The sequence below is a fragment of the Mycteria americana genome, chromosome 24 (genome assembly GCF_035582795.1).
Source record: "Mycteria americana isolate JAX WOST 10 ecotype Jacksonville Zoo and Gardens chromosome 24, USCA_MyAme_1.0, whole genome shotgun sequence".
Classification (NCBI taxonomy): domain Eukaryota; kingdom Metazoa; phylum Chordata; class Aves; order Ciconiiformes; family Ciconiidae; genus Mycteria; species Mycteria americana.
Window position 1 is genome coordinate 5,230,236 of NC_134388.1, and position 15,491 is coordinate 5,245,726.

At 44.6% G+C, this 15,491-nt stretch overlaps 1 protein-coding gene across 6 annotated transcripts in view; it reads left to right on the top strand.

The window, feature by feature from the left end:
* The window catches only part of GATAD2A (GATA zinc finger domain containing 2A), a 66,650-nt gene that overhangs the window by 17,122 nt on the left and 34,037 nt on the right, over nucleotides 1–15,491 (top strand). The gene's annotated exons all lie outside the window — the stretch shown is intronic.

Consider the following 15,491-nt stretch of genomic DNA (forward strand, 5'->3'; position numbering starts at 1 on the left):
TCTCTGCGCGGCCTCAGGTTTGAACGGGAGTTATCCCTTTGCCGTCAAAGGAACTATAAGTGTGGAAGGAACTCCAGGCTTACTGTCTTATGGTCTTACACTTCTATTTCTGGGTGTGCTCTTCGTTAGCCCTACCCATCCGTAAGGGCTATAAGCATTCTTACTTTCTTACTGAATCACTCCTGCTGTGCTGCTTTGGGGGGGGGGGGGAGAAGAATAAATGATGCTTGGGATAGGGGAAGTCAACTTCTGACAACTTTTGGATAGTGCTGGAAGTATTTTAAAAATTAAGTCTCAAATTCATTCAGATGTGATGAGGCCACATTGGAGATTGTCTTAAAGTTTTCAGTGGTACCTCTTGAAATGGTGTCCATGTTGTGAAGTCCCTGGCCGGTGGCCAACTGACCGAAAGTCACGGTATCTAGTACAAGAAATCAGGAAGGACAGAACTGACGAGGTGCTGTAGTGGTCAGCAAAGCTCAGGTTTTCTGCTTTGATGGAGCACTTGCTCTATGTGTAACTTCCGAGTGGAAAATGCTGTTTTGCTGACTAAATTTAGAATGTTTTCATTGTGCCACAAACTTCTACACGCGGTAGCTAGATGTTACTTGCTGATAGTAGGTATTAAGTGTACTTATGCGTTTAAAAATTCAAATCTTTGGGCATCATAACTTACTTTTTTAATAGTACTTATGCACATATGAACTGTGAGCTCTTCCCCAGGCTTTAATCCTTTGGTTCCTTAGCTGCCATACTCTGAGGGGAGTAGTTGTGTGCTTATTTGGCTCCTGTTTCACAAAGCAATGTGTTTCCCTTTTATGTGTCTTGTGAGGTAGAAAGTTGCATGCTCTGTACAGAGTTCACGTGTGTGATAATGTACCTGTGCAGGTACAGGCTTTTATCCTGCGTATAGGTACTGCTCAGATAGGTCGCAACAAAAAAGTTGGGAAGAAAACATGCAGTGTGTGCATTCCCCTCTTGAATTAAAATACACATCCTGAGTTCTCATTATAAAATAAAAGGAAAAATGAACTGCGATGTGGAGCGTTTTTTTATTCCTCCTCTTAGAATGACCACCATTACAGCCCTGTCCCAGGCACTTCTTGACTTCCAATTTATATCTTTTTCAATAATAATTTAAGTAACGTAGAACTGTATGATGGTGTGGTTTTGTTTGTTTTTTTTTTTTTCCCCTCCAGATGTTCCTGGAGACTGTGGTATCTGGAGATACGGCAGACTTATTTTTAGACTTGGGGAAGTAACGTTTGCTTTTGTGTAATGCTATTCATGTTTGAGGTATCACAGCAGACGGCCTGTAGACCAGTATGTGAAGTGCAATGTAGTTTGCATATTTTGTTGATTGGGGGGGGGGGGGTGTGGGGGGGGTGGTACATGAGCTCTCTTTTTTCCTCTTTTCCTGGCATTAGACAAGATAAATGTTAAGAGAAGAACATGCCACTGATGGAGTAGGAAACTCCAGGACAGCCTTTCAATTGTATTCTTCTTTGAAAGTCTGTTCTTGATAGTTTCATCAGGCTATCCCTGCGCTACCCATGCTGCTTGTTTTAGATTTGTGCCCTTAAAACTTACAAGCTAGAGTTTGGCACGTCTATATAGACATTCTGCTTATTTATGTGGTCATACTATGATTAATTGGCATAAAGACTTGCGTGGGATCCTTCCCCCTCCCACCCCCCCCTCCCAAGGCTTTTCTAGCCTTCTTCCCCCTCCCTTTGTCTCTGCATTTCTGTGGCATCCCTTCACCTGGGGAGCTGGACATCTGTTAAAGATGTTGACCCTCATGCAGTTAGTGGTTCCCACTTTATTTCTTAGGCACCACCTGGAATTTCTGAGGTTGTTCATTTCTTTGCGATATTTTCTATCTGCTTAGCACCGCTCAGTCTGAACGCCCTGTGTGAATGCCCTTCCATCAGTGAACCTCATTGTCGGGTGAATCATATGTCCATTTTCAGGTGGGGAAAAGGAGAGTGAATTGCCCAAAGCAAGCATTACAGGACAAGGACAGAGCAAAGGTTAAGGTTTATTAATACGCAGTTTCCTATGGTGGCTTTTTGCTGTTCAGCGCTTCTCCTCTTCCTTCCCCGACTGCTGAAGGTACCGGCATTTCCAGCTTTCATTGCCTTTAATTGTGTGCTTTGGTATTTGACTTCTTGGTGTGTCAGGTCTCGGAACTCTCCAGCGGGGCACCAGTACGCAGCCCGTGTTTACCTGTGAGCATTTGTATGTGTGTGTCTGTGTGACCTGTTCGGCATCACCTCAGGAGACCGCGGCTACCACGGGGCAGGGAGGAATTCTCCCATACAGCTTTCCTACCTCTTAATTACAGAATGCCTCTTCATTGCGCTGGGGCTTTTTAACCTGTTGTCCGCTATGCTGCTCTCTTTCTAGTGCAAGTGAGGCTGGAAAGCAGCGTCGTGACTCTCACTTCATGAGCACAGCTCATTCTCTTTGAGTGAAGAGGGCATTTGGAGGAAAAAAATAATCTGATTAGGCCATTTGGGCTGTATGGGACAAAGTCAAGGTTTAGCAAGAAAGTTTTGCCTGCTTTTGCTGTGTTGACTCCTAAGAAAAAGTGTTTGGCTGTGTTGCTGTTTCAACACGCTGAAATAAGGCAGAAAGTGGAAAACCTGTGCTGCGTGCAGCTGTAGCAATGCCCTTTTCTCTCCTCGTCTTTATCATCAGTAGGGTTTGACACAGTTCAGCATTGCAGCTTGAGCACGGCACAGCGCTGGTCGACAGCGGGTCGGTTGGATCCAGTGCAGCTCGGCGGTGCGGTAGGCAGATGCCAGGTGTTTGTCCCTGTTACTGCATCTTGCAAACTCCCACTGCTCAGGCCCAGCTGATGGCCTGTGTGCTGTGGTGACTCGTTCTCACCTTTACCTTTGCTTCCCTGTCCTCCCTGGAGGAGGAGTTTTATATTGCCTTGGGTAAGTCACTGAAACCTCTCCATGCCTTGGCTGTCCCGTCTGCAAAATGGGTATAAGCGTGTGTTACAAAGGAAGCATGCACAATGTGGCTTATAACAACCATTCCTTTTATTTTAATCTTCATCTTCTTTGGCTTTTACGTCTGAAATTATTTAACTGCATGTCATCTTGTTTTTCAAATGAGAATTGCTGGTAGGACTTGGGGGAAAAAAGAGTAATCAGGTTTACCTCACCATCAGCAGTGCCGGTTTGTTGTATTAGGAAATGCAAACATTTGAAAGATCTAGGAGAGTAAAATTTAACAGCCAGCCACAGACACTGAAGGCCAGACAAATACGGGAAGGAGTGTCACATGTCTAATAGGGAGTTGGCAAACCCCTAGACTGGGGGAAGCAGGGAGTTCGCCCCTGACTCTCACATTCGTTAATTCAGGACTTCATGTCTTTGTAGGTCATGTGCACAAGTTGGGTGAGTTTTCAAGCTCTGCAGAATTTCTTTCTCTATGTCCGTTATAACTGGCGGGTCTGTCCCAGCGGCAGGGTTGAGTCTGTGTGCCTTTAACCAAGACGCGTGGAAGCTGATGATCAAGTGTGTTTATTTTGTCTTTTATTTTTAAGAAGGCTCAGTTTCAGGAGGGTGTTTCTTCTCCTGCCATTGTCCTTCCTGGTGAGCCCTTGGGCATCGACTAGACTCCTTGGGTCCTCCCTCTGACTTCTGGTTTGTGCACAAAACAACCCGATCTGCTGACCCAGACCTTGGGAGGGGGGGAGGTCCTTTCCCATTTGGAAGTCTTCCACAGCTTGATCAGGTGCTGCTCGCATTAAGCAGAATATATCAAACGGTCTGTATTGTGAAAATGGAGTCGTACAGCGCTCCAGGAGTTCAAGTCTCTTTCAGGTGTCGAAGGGCTATTTAACACGCACATCTCTGAGTTTATCTCAATCTGTTCTGTTTGGACTCATTCTTACTAAATTCTGGTTTTTACCTTTTTTTTTTTTACTGTGAGTTAAGCATTTCAGTCTCTATTCATTTTCCTACGTCTTTGTTTCCTTCCCTTCTCTTTTGCCTCCCGCCCCCCTTTTTCTCTCCTAAAAGAATAACTAACCAAAACAATCAGTATTTTGCAAGAGTAAAGGTGTTTTCGTGACTGTTTTTGGGTGACCCTCCAGGTGAGGCAGTTTGGCATTCCAGATGATCTGGCATGAAGTTAAAGCTCTGCCGGAAAGGCTTTACTCCTGCCATGTTTGGAAGAAGAGTTGGTCTCCAATTCCTTTAACAATTATGAGGTGACTAATAACTTGAATGCCGTTTCCCTGCTAATTTGCAGTGCCCTGTAGTGAACTCTGCTGCGGCATGAAAGGGATCAGTGTGTGAGCGCTTCGTCTTCTGGTTTTGGTGTCTTATGCGTCACCTTCTGACTTGGGCTTATTCCTGTATAAACATGAATCAAACTAAATTAAAAAGTTATACCCAAGTCTTGCTGGACCCGATAGCCCAAGCCGTGTGGATCGAGAGTTGGGAAGCAGTCCACCGTGCTTCCAGCCGTCCGTAACAATATGTGCTTTTTGTTGCCCTCGCTCCAGCGGTGTGAATGGGAGCTGGAGGGATGGGAACAAAAACTGAAGCCTATAAAAGAGCACTCCCACAAGACAGGAGATAAGCCCTGACATGAAGTAAACACCATTCCTCCCCTTCTCCCCCCACTTCCAGTATCTACAGCTGAATATAAACGGATATTTAAAAAGTCAGGTACCTGAAGACGTTTCTAAAACACCTAGTAGCAAGTGAGGCTGTATGATATTTTCTTATTTTTGTACCCCATCAAGTGAAAATAACTCGTTGCTGTTTAACTGTGTAAGTAATGTGGGTAGTTCCAGCAGAGAGTATGAAAATAGATATTCTGCCTCACCTGCTGGGAAGAGGTTCCACTGACTCTTTTTATCATAATTACTGATTCTGTACCAGTAAATGTTGTTACTCAAAGTTCTGACAAAAGTGGGTAACAACCACTTCTAAGCATGTTAGATGGCACCTCAAAAGGGTGGTTATTTTTTTTCAATCATATTTGATGGCGGACCAGATGAACACAGTGATAGGTGTGTAAGTAAGAGTGAGCTGATTGCAAGGCAGTCTCTTTTTTTTTTTTTTTTTTTTTTTTTTCCCCTTCCCTTCTCAGTTAAATATCCAAAATAAGTAGGAGTTTATGGTGGGGTCTTGGCATTGAAGTGCCAGATTGCTGGAGCTGAAGGAATAAAGGCTTATTTTGTAGCTTTTCAATGGAAAAAAGAATGAAGCCTTGATTGAGTTTTCAGTCAGTCTTGAAATTGATTTTGACATGACCTGTGTCATTCACTTTGGGGTACAAATACCCAATTTTACTACCTATAAGACTATAGGAGTTGGCATTCAAGAAAGCTTTGTTGTTTTGTTTGGTTTGGGTTTTTTAAATTCAGTAGAACACTTCCAATTGAGTGATGCTGGTTAACTTGGCTTCTTGTTTCCTAACTCGATCTAGATGGAGAGACTCTTGTCAATATTGGCTTGCTGAAACCACATCTCCTGTGCACCAGACAATTACCCCATGGCTGAGACAGTCATTAGCAGCAGCTTTTCTTGAAACACTTCTGTAAATGCCCAGAGCGTGGCTGGAACAAACGGAGCCCAGCACCGGCATGGGATGCTATTGAAACGGGGCAAGCCTCATCACAGCAGCAAAGTCACTTTTGTGACTGTTTCAGAGGGGAAGTATTGCTGAAGATGGCCAGTAGTGGCTTTTCTCTTAGTTTGGTTTATGCTACAGATACTGAAGGCTTTCCAGATATGGAAATTAGTCAGCAAGTTGAATCATTAGATTTCATGCTAATGCTGATTTACCTATTGCTGTACCTAGGAGCAACTTCCTTGCCGTGTTCTGTTAGCTATGCCCAGTACGTTCATTTGCTGAAGTAGCCATGGGATCACGAGCTTTGAAATGCTTGCAAGAATTAGAGGAAGTAAACTGAAGGCATTCATATTTAATAGGATCTTAGAAAATCCTGTCTCCAACAGAATTAGGTACTGCCGTTGTGCACGTGTCCCTAGTGTTGTAGTATGTACAAACACACTGAACCACCTAGTGAGATTCATGCACAATAAAAATCTAAAATTTTCTGGGTTTTGTTGTAAAATAGTGAAATTACACGTGTGCCGATTGCAGGCGCAGTGCTGGTGTTAGGCTCAGTAGGATGCTGTGGAGTGTGGGCTGTGGATTTTGCTTTCTGCTGGCTTCCTTGTTTGTTTTTAAGGCTTATGAGATGTAGTCTTTGAAAGCAAGTGCCTAGTTGTTTCGGTAGTGGAAGAACCCTTGCCTCAGAGTAAGGCTTCTCGCTTTTGTTTGGTATCTGCGGAGGGTATCCAGTGAAGCTTCGCTCCATCTGTGTTTGGGTTGTGCTCACGAAGAGCTGAGGATGCCCTGTGGGCAGTATCCTTCCCTTCTGGGCCATGCATGCACTAGGGAGAAGTGTGCCTTTAATGCCTTGATTAACTCTATAAATGTGACAGGAGTTTGATGTCTTAGGCCTTTTTTGAATTCAAATTCACTTTTGTAGTTGGGGGAAAAGGAAGATGACACTTGTAACAGCTTTTCTATACCTGTTCCTGAAAGCAGATGATACCGCAAGAAGACTGTGGCTCATGGTGTAGCTCTTTCTGAGAGGAAAGATCCCAGCGAGGAGATGGAATCCTTCTCCATAAATGGGACATTGGGGACATTCTCCATAAAACTTGAAAAGTAATCCTTGCCTAACTTTCAGAAGCTCAGCTCGAGGCTAATCTGGGTTGGCTAGGCATAATAATTCTTATTTTCATTAAAGTTATGCTCCAGGATAGTAGGTAGGCCTTACAGTTAAGGCTAGCATTAAATTAATGTCTTGCAATTCATGAGACTGCTGATATGTAGGGACTGTTACTGCTCCGTGGGCTACGATGGCAGGATCGAACAGGAACATCACCAAGAGAAACCACTTGATTGTTATATCAATAGGTCTTAATATATTTTGCAAATACTGTTTGTGGGAAAGTTTATGAATAGTCAAGAAGGAAGCAATATTAATTAGGAACAGAGAATGTGAGGTGGAAAGCATAGTGTCTTTGGGGGTGGTCTGGTATATAGCATGTATGTGAGGTATTCTGTGGCTGGAAAAACTCTAAAATTCTCTTACATTCTGAAGAAAGTAAACTTTTTGCTTGACGTTTTAAAATAAGTATCACAAGCTTTGCGGTTGTAATCACGCACTTCTCTGCACTGTGGGCAAGCTGGGATGTGGGAGGCAGAGTACACCTCCAAGCTTGTTACCTGCCATCTTTATTCCATTAGTTTCTGTTGACCGTATTAAAGCTTCTTCTGCTTTTTCTCCTTCCTTTAGCGAAGGTGTCCAAGGAGGGATGTATTGCTTCCTTTTGTTGGATCAAAACCTGTTTTTAAACCTCAAGATGATGGTTTAACAAGTAGCCAGGACTCTTAAGTGATACAAGTGGCTTGGGGAACAAAAGCACGTGAATCCTGTCGGTTAAAGCCTGATGGGTAACTTATTTCTGTGAAGTGCCTGAGAATTATGATGATGAAGACTATAGAAGTAATTAAATAAGACTCATTTTAATATTGCGCATGTTATTGATCCCTTAGGACATTTAGATACGCAAACTTGATAAGAAGATCTCCTTTGCAAAATGTTGCTTGGTGTAATTGTAAAACCTCTGGTTGTTTTCTACCCAAAGTGCCCTCACGTTTCTGTGGAAGTTAGATGTTATTTTACATAAAGCTGCTGAAGTAACTGAGAGCCTAAACTTCGTCTTGCTCATCTTCGGTATCCGTTTGCTTTCTTCTTCTTCTGGGTCGAGGGACCCTTACAGGTTTGTTACCAGCGGTTAGGCTTGCTCAAGATGAAAAATCCCCCTCGATCCCATGGGTGATAACGACAACTTTTGTTTCCTTTTGCCTTCTCACTGCAGGACCAGGGGCTAAACATCAGCCCCGCAGCCTGCCTTGTTTTTAATACAGACATGGCTGTGTGCAAGCCTGGCTTGTGATGTTCGGCGTGCAGTGCTCCCTTTTGATCTCAGGTGGGGGATGCAGTGTGCATCCAGATCAAGTTTTGTGTGCCGAGGCTTCTGAATTAATTAATGATGGTGGCTGTGCTCGGCTTCCCCTGTAAATAGGTGTGGCCCCTGGGTCCTTGCCAAGCTGCCATTTCATTCCCTTATTTGGATTTCTGAACGGTGTCATTCTCTACACACACCCTTGGTTAGGTTTTTAAATAATATAGTTGGGGAAACTAAAATTGCTGCTACAAAATTATTAGCTTATGGGTTATTAATGTACTCCTACAACTGAGATTCAGAATGTGTCATTAGTGGAGGATGGTATCTTGAGCTCTCCCCAAAAAATTTTAAAATAAAAAAAGGTTACTGCTGTGTTTCCAGTAGCTGATGCTGAAGCCAGGTAGGCACAAACCAAATTATTCAGGAGGAATCAAGTTGTCACATTTTAGTGATGCCAGGTTGCCCAGTTAAAGTCTCTGGCTCTTGGTGAGCACAAACTGCCCGCAGAGCACAGCAAAGCCTCATTGCAGTGGTGAGCATCAGCAAAGCAGATGAAAGTGAGCCCCCAGATATGGCATTCCAGAGCAAACATGATGCATACAAAAAACATATCTTACTCGATGATGAAAGTAGAACAGATTTTCCCACCAGAGCTAGAAATAACAATTTGCCACCTGCTTTTTTTTTTTTTTTTTTAAATTGAACATTGCCACTCATTTTAGTCTCTGTCTCTCCTAATGAGAGATGCAGAGCTTTCCAGTCTTCTTCCTTGGGGTTGTTGGGCACTCTGTGAAAGAGGTGATATTCATGCACACATCCCTCTTCCCCTGTTTAATATTCTGCCAAACAGTTCTGCAATTGCATTTCATAATGCTGCCTCTTTGCATAGAAAAGAGACACCCCCTTCCTCCATCAAAAATATATTCTACATCTGAAAACAGAAGATAGTAATTCCAGTTCTTGAAAAACATGTTTATACAACAATCCACAGAGACCGGCACCATTAGGCGATTAGATTGCACTTTGATTAAAACCAGTTCATTGCAACTACTCGGTGTGGATGGAGGATAGCTGGACAGGCTCCTTCCTTGAAGGAAACGTAGAGCGTGTCTGTCCGGCGGCGTCAGTCACAGAGCCGGCGTTCTCAATCTGGATGATGAATATTTCAGTGGTAGGAGCCCTTCGTGCTCACCCCGCGAATCCAGTAGATCTTGGCCCTGGGTAAGGATCAACATAATTGGCCATAAATACAGAGTAACTGAAAAATAGTTCAAACTGTGCTATGTCTAAAACAAAGAACCCCCAAACCAAACCCCTTTAATCTATTTTTAGCTGCTCTTGGTGTTCTCTCCTTTTGCTTAACAGTAGACGTTATAGTTCCTCTTCTTGAAACGGGCACTGCTTTGTTCATGTCTGCTGCTTGGCTGCTGTCTCTGACATGCAGGGTGTTTTTTGTTGTTCCTGCAAGTCAGCCTCTTGCAAAGATTTTGATTTAATGAGTCAGGTCTACCCATACAGTAATTACAAAGATTAACTTAGATAGATGTGAAACAGATGTATAAAACTGTTTGGACCTGGTTCCAATGCAACCCCTTAATCAGTGGTTTCATCCTTTCTCTGACTTAACTCCCATTTCACAGTTCAAACTAATAATTGTAAATTTAATGGCAAAAATAATATTTTCTTTCTGTTTCACTCATGGACTTTCCTAATTCCTTATCATGCTTCTTTGTTCCTTTGAGTGAGAACATGACGTTGCTTAGATGCTTCTGTACAGGGGAATACAGCGCTCAAAACCAAAGCAAAACAAAACTGGTCTACCCGAAGGGTTGCTCTAAGGTTAACTTTATCTAGAAATAATCAGCTTTTGTAGCTCATTTTACAACATATTGCTCTTTTATGAAACGGAAGTGTCTTGGAGCGGTTTCCTGTGGACTTTTGAGGAATAACTGGTTTTTCAGAGATTTGCTGGGGAGCCTGCCCCCCCCTCCGCCCCCATTTGAAGACATAAATTGTATTATGAGTGAAAAGCAAGCTGCATGCTTGTGTCTGCTAGAGCCCGTAGTGGTGCAACCCTAGACAATCATGGGTGTTTCTATTCATGAGTAGCCAACCAAATCGTGATCTGGGTATTTTGAGCCTGCCTGATCTTCTGAATCAACCTGCAGAGAAATGCACTCCATTTTGTGCTGACTTGGGACTCGGCGCAGGGCTAGCCAGTGTTGCGTTTTCCACGTAGCATCTGTAAACTCTGTTGCGTTTGCTGTGGGCGCCGACACTTCGGCGTTGTGAACTGCTGACCAGGAGAGCAGTAATTGGGTACTCCAGGCTCTGGTTACAGAAAGCCAGATTTCCAAGGTCTTGAATAGCAAGGCTTCCTGGAAGGAAAGAAAAAAATTGCAGTTAGTGTTGATTTTTCTTTCTGAACTGTGTTATTGGAACCTCTTTATCTTTGCATCTTCCAGGTATCCACACTTGACTGAATTCTGGCTAATCTCAGTAAAAGCATGGGTAGATTGGTAAGGGGAGGGAGGAAGGAGCTTGGTAATGTAGTTACCGCTGAGATATTCCAGACTAAGGAATGAGAGAAGTCAAAACGCACTTGCACTTTGGTCTCAAAACAGTAACTTTTGATTGCAAGAGATTAGATTGTACCAGTGTGTTTCAGAAGGTTCAGCCTGGATTTTCTGTAGAAAATTTACTCTGAGGTTTCCTGTTTCCCTGCACGCTGGTGTATGTGAGTGGCAGGATTTGAGCGGGCAGAGTAAAGCTGAACTCTAGTTCTGCTGAATTAGCGTCAAGGTCTGTATGGAGTGCGGTGCAGCTAGCGTGATTAGTAGATCATACTCTCCCAGAGCCAGAAGTAAAGGCAGGGTTTCTCCTTGAAAGCCTGCACGCACTTCCAAATGATTTGGCAGCCCTTGGTAGCCACTTGGTATCCAGTAGAGAACAAATGCTGGAAAATAAGTGTTCTCCAAAGGAAGGATGTGCTGGGGTGACGTGCTTAAAAAACATCTGTTGCCAGTAAGTAGTTTTTCTGTATCTGACTTTCTGCTGCTGTCTCAAACGATGCCCTCGCCGGCTGGCGCAGCGTGTGATCCCCGTCTATGGACCGGCTTAACTAAAGGGTTACCGCAGCCCCTGGTTTCCCTGCCCTGTGAACGCAGGCATTGATCTGAAGGGTGTAATTATAAATGCTATTGATGGCCTGGGAGGGGAGTCGTATGTTTTATCTCTGGCGCAGGAATTCAGGAGTGAGTAGGAGAGACTCTTAATTTGTAACAGGTTTTATTTGCAATCTGACTTGTACACAATAAACGGGTAGCAGTGGGATTAATGAGCATCTGAAAGGAGCCTTTTTCCTTCCTACGAGGTGGCACCTTACTGTAGAGAGGCTAAAACTAAAGAGTGGGTATGCAGGGTGTTTAGGAGCTTTCACCTGAATCTTTAGGCACACGGAAATTAAAAAGCAATGCTTGAATGTTTGGAGAAATACCAGCGTATGCCAGGTATAGAATGGATCGGCACATTCGTAAAAAGCTGGAGAAGTGCTTTTCCACTCCATGATGGTTGCTTACGCTGTGTGGGAACGTGCACCGTGACTCTTATTTCTATCCGATTGCTCTTCCTAGAATTCTTGTTGAGATGTGTGCAGGGAAGAATCTGTGTTTTTGGAGCGTACAAAAATGCTTTCGACTGATACTTCGGTGCTTAAAAAACCTGATTTGAGTTCTCCTTCTAGACAAGTATAGTCTTTGAAGACCTTACTCTTGTATTCAAAAATGTTTATGGAAGTAAAGCCTGAACACGTGAGACAGAAGCTAGCCCCTTGTCTGTCAATATTTAAATTGAAATGTGACTCCTTTTTTCTGCTGACCGGTTCACTCAGCCTTCCAAAAAGTACAGAAGTTTTCTTATCTCCGTTGTTTGAGGAGGTATGTACAGCAGTAATGCTAAACTGTGGTACCTGTGTCATAGTTTCCATGCCTTAATCTTCTTAGAGAATCCGTAGGCTGTCTTATTCTGAAAATGTAATGGTTTTAAACCCATGTTTTGCGGGCTAAATCTCTCTTGAATTTTACTGGATCATAATTTTTCTAGACAGTGGTTGATGGGATTCAGTAACGTTGCAAAAAATGCCGTCCCTAGTATTCTGAGCTACACCTTTCATCATCATTTCATAGAGGAAAAAACCTTCATGAGTGACAAAGTAGGCTCTGAGCAAATAGATCTGATTTCTCTTGTGACGAGTCAGCAAGAGGTACTGTTCGGTCCAGTGCCTGCTTAATTTCGTGAACATTTCACTTATTACGGTTTTTAAAAGTTGCTATATTGGAATGAGAGGCACAATTCTCTTTAAATGAAACATCAAACCTTTGAAAGAACTGCAGAGTGATAGGATACTAAAGACTTGGTTTTCTTGAATGGTGAAGGAGCCGATGCAGGACCTACGAGACAGGCCGTGTGCGGTGTCCCCGGCTGCTGGCAGAGCCCGTGCCACTGCCTTTGGACGACAGCAGCATTGCACCAAAGGACTCCGTACCTGTGGCTCGGGTGTCCAGCCGTGCACTCCTCTTCTTCTGCAGTGACTTTTTCTGATGGAAGTGCTGTCAAAACTTAGAGCTGCTGCCTGGACAGAGTTTCGCTTCTGAGCATTAACTGTTTAATTGCCTGCTTTCTACGAGGTTCCCTGAACGGATGCTTTAAAAGTGAATCCTTTGAAACCTCTTTATAAGCATGTTAGCCTTTTTTCCTTAGCGGCGTGCACTGCGAAAGCAAACTTCCCATCTTGGAGATGCAGGAGAAGGCTAAGCCACAGATGGAGCTGGCTGCAGACGGACGGAGCGTGGGAGCCAGAGAGGGATCTGGGGCCGTGGTGCCTGCTGCCTCCCCGGGCAGCTCGTTGCCAGCGGTCTGTTGGGTTTCAGTGGAAACTTCCACACGCTGAATGTGGGTCAGCGCGAGAGGTGGCCCTGGTCCCGCGCTGCCAGCATCCTGCGGCAGTGAAGCGGTTAAACTGCTCTTCTGGTGTCCTTGCAAGATGAAAACTATTTTAGTCCCATGACACGAGCACTATGGGAGTTTAATGCTACAGTTCATTAAAAATGGAGGCTGGCCAGAGCCTCAGAAATACGATTCGGTAGCTTAGGCTTCCCACATCCAGAGCACGTCAGAAGGAACGATCTCTGCTGAACTCCTTCAAAACACGGGGAGCACTCTGATGCGAGGTTGCTGCCGAGCCCATTTGTGTAACCATATTCCTCTTTGTCGGGGAAAACTTTTTGCACAGCGCAGGCTCCCTCTGCGCTGGAGGTGCCTGGTGTGCCGTCCTCCCAGCAGAGCTGAGCCGACTTCGGATGGAGCCGATGCCGAGCCGATGCCTGGAGAATCCTCCCCTCCCACTGCGACCTTTACCAGTCCCGTTCAGCGATTATCTTTATCTCTACCAAGCAGAATAATTCCTTCCCCCCTGCCCCCCCCCCCCCCCCAGCAGTGTTAAAACTTGTGGCTTCCTGCTTGCTGCAACAGTGTCGTAACTACCAATTACCGTGGCTGTGCCGTAGCGCTTGTCACGACCCGGTACGCGGTGTGTGTTGTGTGTATTGCTTTTTGTTGTCTTCGGTGATGAAGAAGTGTTTGTTCGTGTCCAAGCCAGATGCACAAGGAGCAGCGTGGAAGTACTGCCGTATCTGTCGGGTTTTATAGCACCGTTGAAGGCCCTGAAGTAGCTATTGCAATGGTTTTCAATGGGCTTCTAATTAGAAAGGCATTGGACTAATAGGATGAGCTATAATTAGCAGGACCTGCCCTCTAGATAGCTAATCAGGGACCGGAATACAGTTGCATATCCATTCATTAAGTTTCTATATCTGCACTTTTGGAGTAATTTTTTTAACCTATTGGAACTTTTTGGGGTGCTTAAAATAGTAAACCAGAGAAGATGTACTGGGCACAATCTCCCAGCTTTTGGGACAAGGTGACCTCTGAGCTTGCTGGGGTTCAGTCAAGGGGGGACAGTTTGACCCTCGGGTGGGTGTCAGGGGGGTGACCCTTCACAGCCCATTTCCCCTATCCAGAGAGGAGGACTAGAATTCGGTGAGCTGTTGTCCTGCCTTCTGGACAAAAGAAAATAGCTCTGCAACTTTTTGAGGAGGGAAATGACTCAGTTCTTGGTGGCTTAGCAGAAATAAGAGGCCGAGCTTCCAAGGAGTCGTCTTGGCAGCCACTGTGCATCAATTACTGTGCTCCACCTACAACCCAGCGCTGCTGCCGTCTGCCCCGAGAGCCGACACCGGTGTCGTGTCAGTGTGCTCAGCGCTGTGCAAGACCCGCTGCTAAAATTGTGGCTGTTGACTGATTATTTGCTTTGTGCTGGGTAAAAGCAGGCTGTGATAAGGGGCGTTTGGCTCGGCTTGTGCTGCTGGCACAGGTAACTGCCGATCCAGTAGTATAGCAAAACCAGTTGATTTTTCTAACTGACCAGTGTACACTGGCTGTGGGTTTCTTCCCTCGGTGTTTTCATAGAGAGGGAAGGTTTGGATGTCATACGCTGTATGTACAGGCTCATAAAAGGATTTTTGTAAAGCATAAGTGAGTATGGGCCAGCAGAACTTTTTCTGGAGTAAGAAGCAGATAAACACATGAGCATGTTCGTTTAGAATTATTTTTATAGGCTGTCCTACAGGACGAAAACTTCTCTAAGAAGTAACTTCCCCCTCCTTTCTCTGCTTTACATGCAACTTCATGGAAGCTTCTGCAGGGAACGGTGATGTGGTCCCCAGTATGACCAGGAACAGCAGGACAACTGACTTCATCCGTGTTACGGGTTGTGGGTGGTGGTGGTACCCCACCAAAACCTCCGACTGTATTGAGCCAGGGCGTCCAGCTTGGCATTAAAACTTGCTCTGATGTCCTTTAAGTGAAAATACCAGATTCTCACTAAACTGCTGAACTGAGCCCGTGTGTGAGCACGTGTGTGACCGTGGTGTCGCATCCAAAGACGACTCTTTTTGCATCTCTCATTGTTCCTGCCACTTAAGTAGTATTACCTTCATGTAGGTAACATTGGACAAATATTGCCTTACTAGCGATTAAAATGCTCGTCCGGGGGCCTGCTGGCTTGTTGGACAAATTAAAAACGACAAGTTTCTTTCTGAAGATGTGTCTTCAAGTGGTGTTCTCCTCCATGCACGCGTGGACCCGTGCTGCTTTTGTCCAAGAAGTAAAACAGGGAGGTGGCACAGCAACTGCTGTAAGACTTGCCTGGAGCAAGCTCCTGTGGTACCGGCCGTCAGGACAAGTGCAGGTCTCTTCCTCCTTGAGGGAAACTGTCAGTTAGCAATGGGAATGCTGGTTCCAGCAGGTGTTTGGGTCAAACCAGGGATATCAAGAACCAGTTGGTTTCCTGCTAGAGTGTTAACCTAAGAAGCAAAGACTAAAGAAATATGGAGTAAGAAAAGCAGT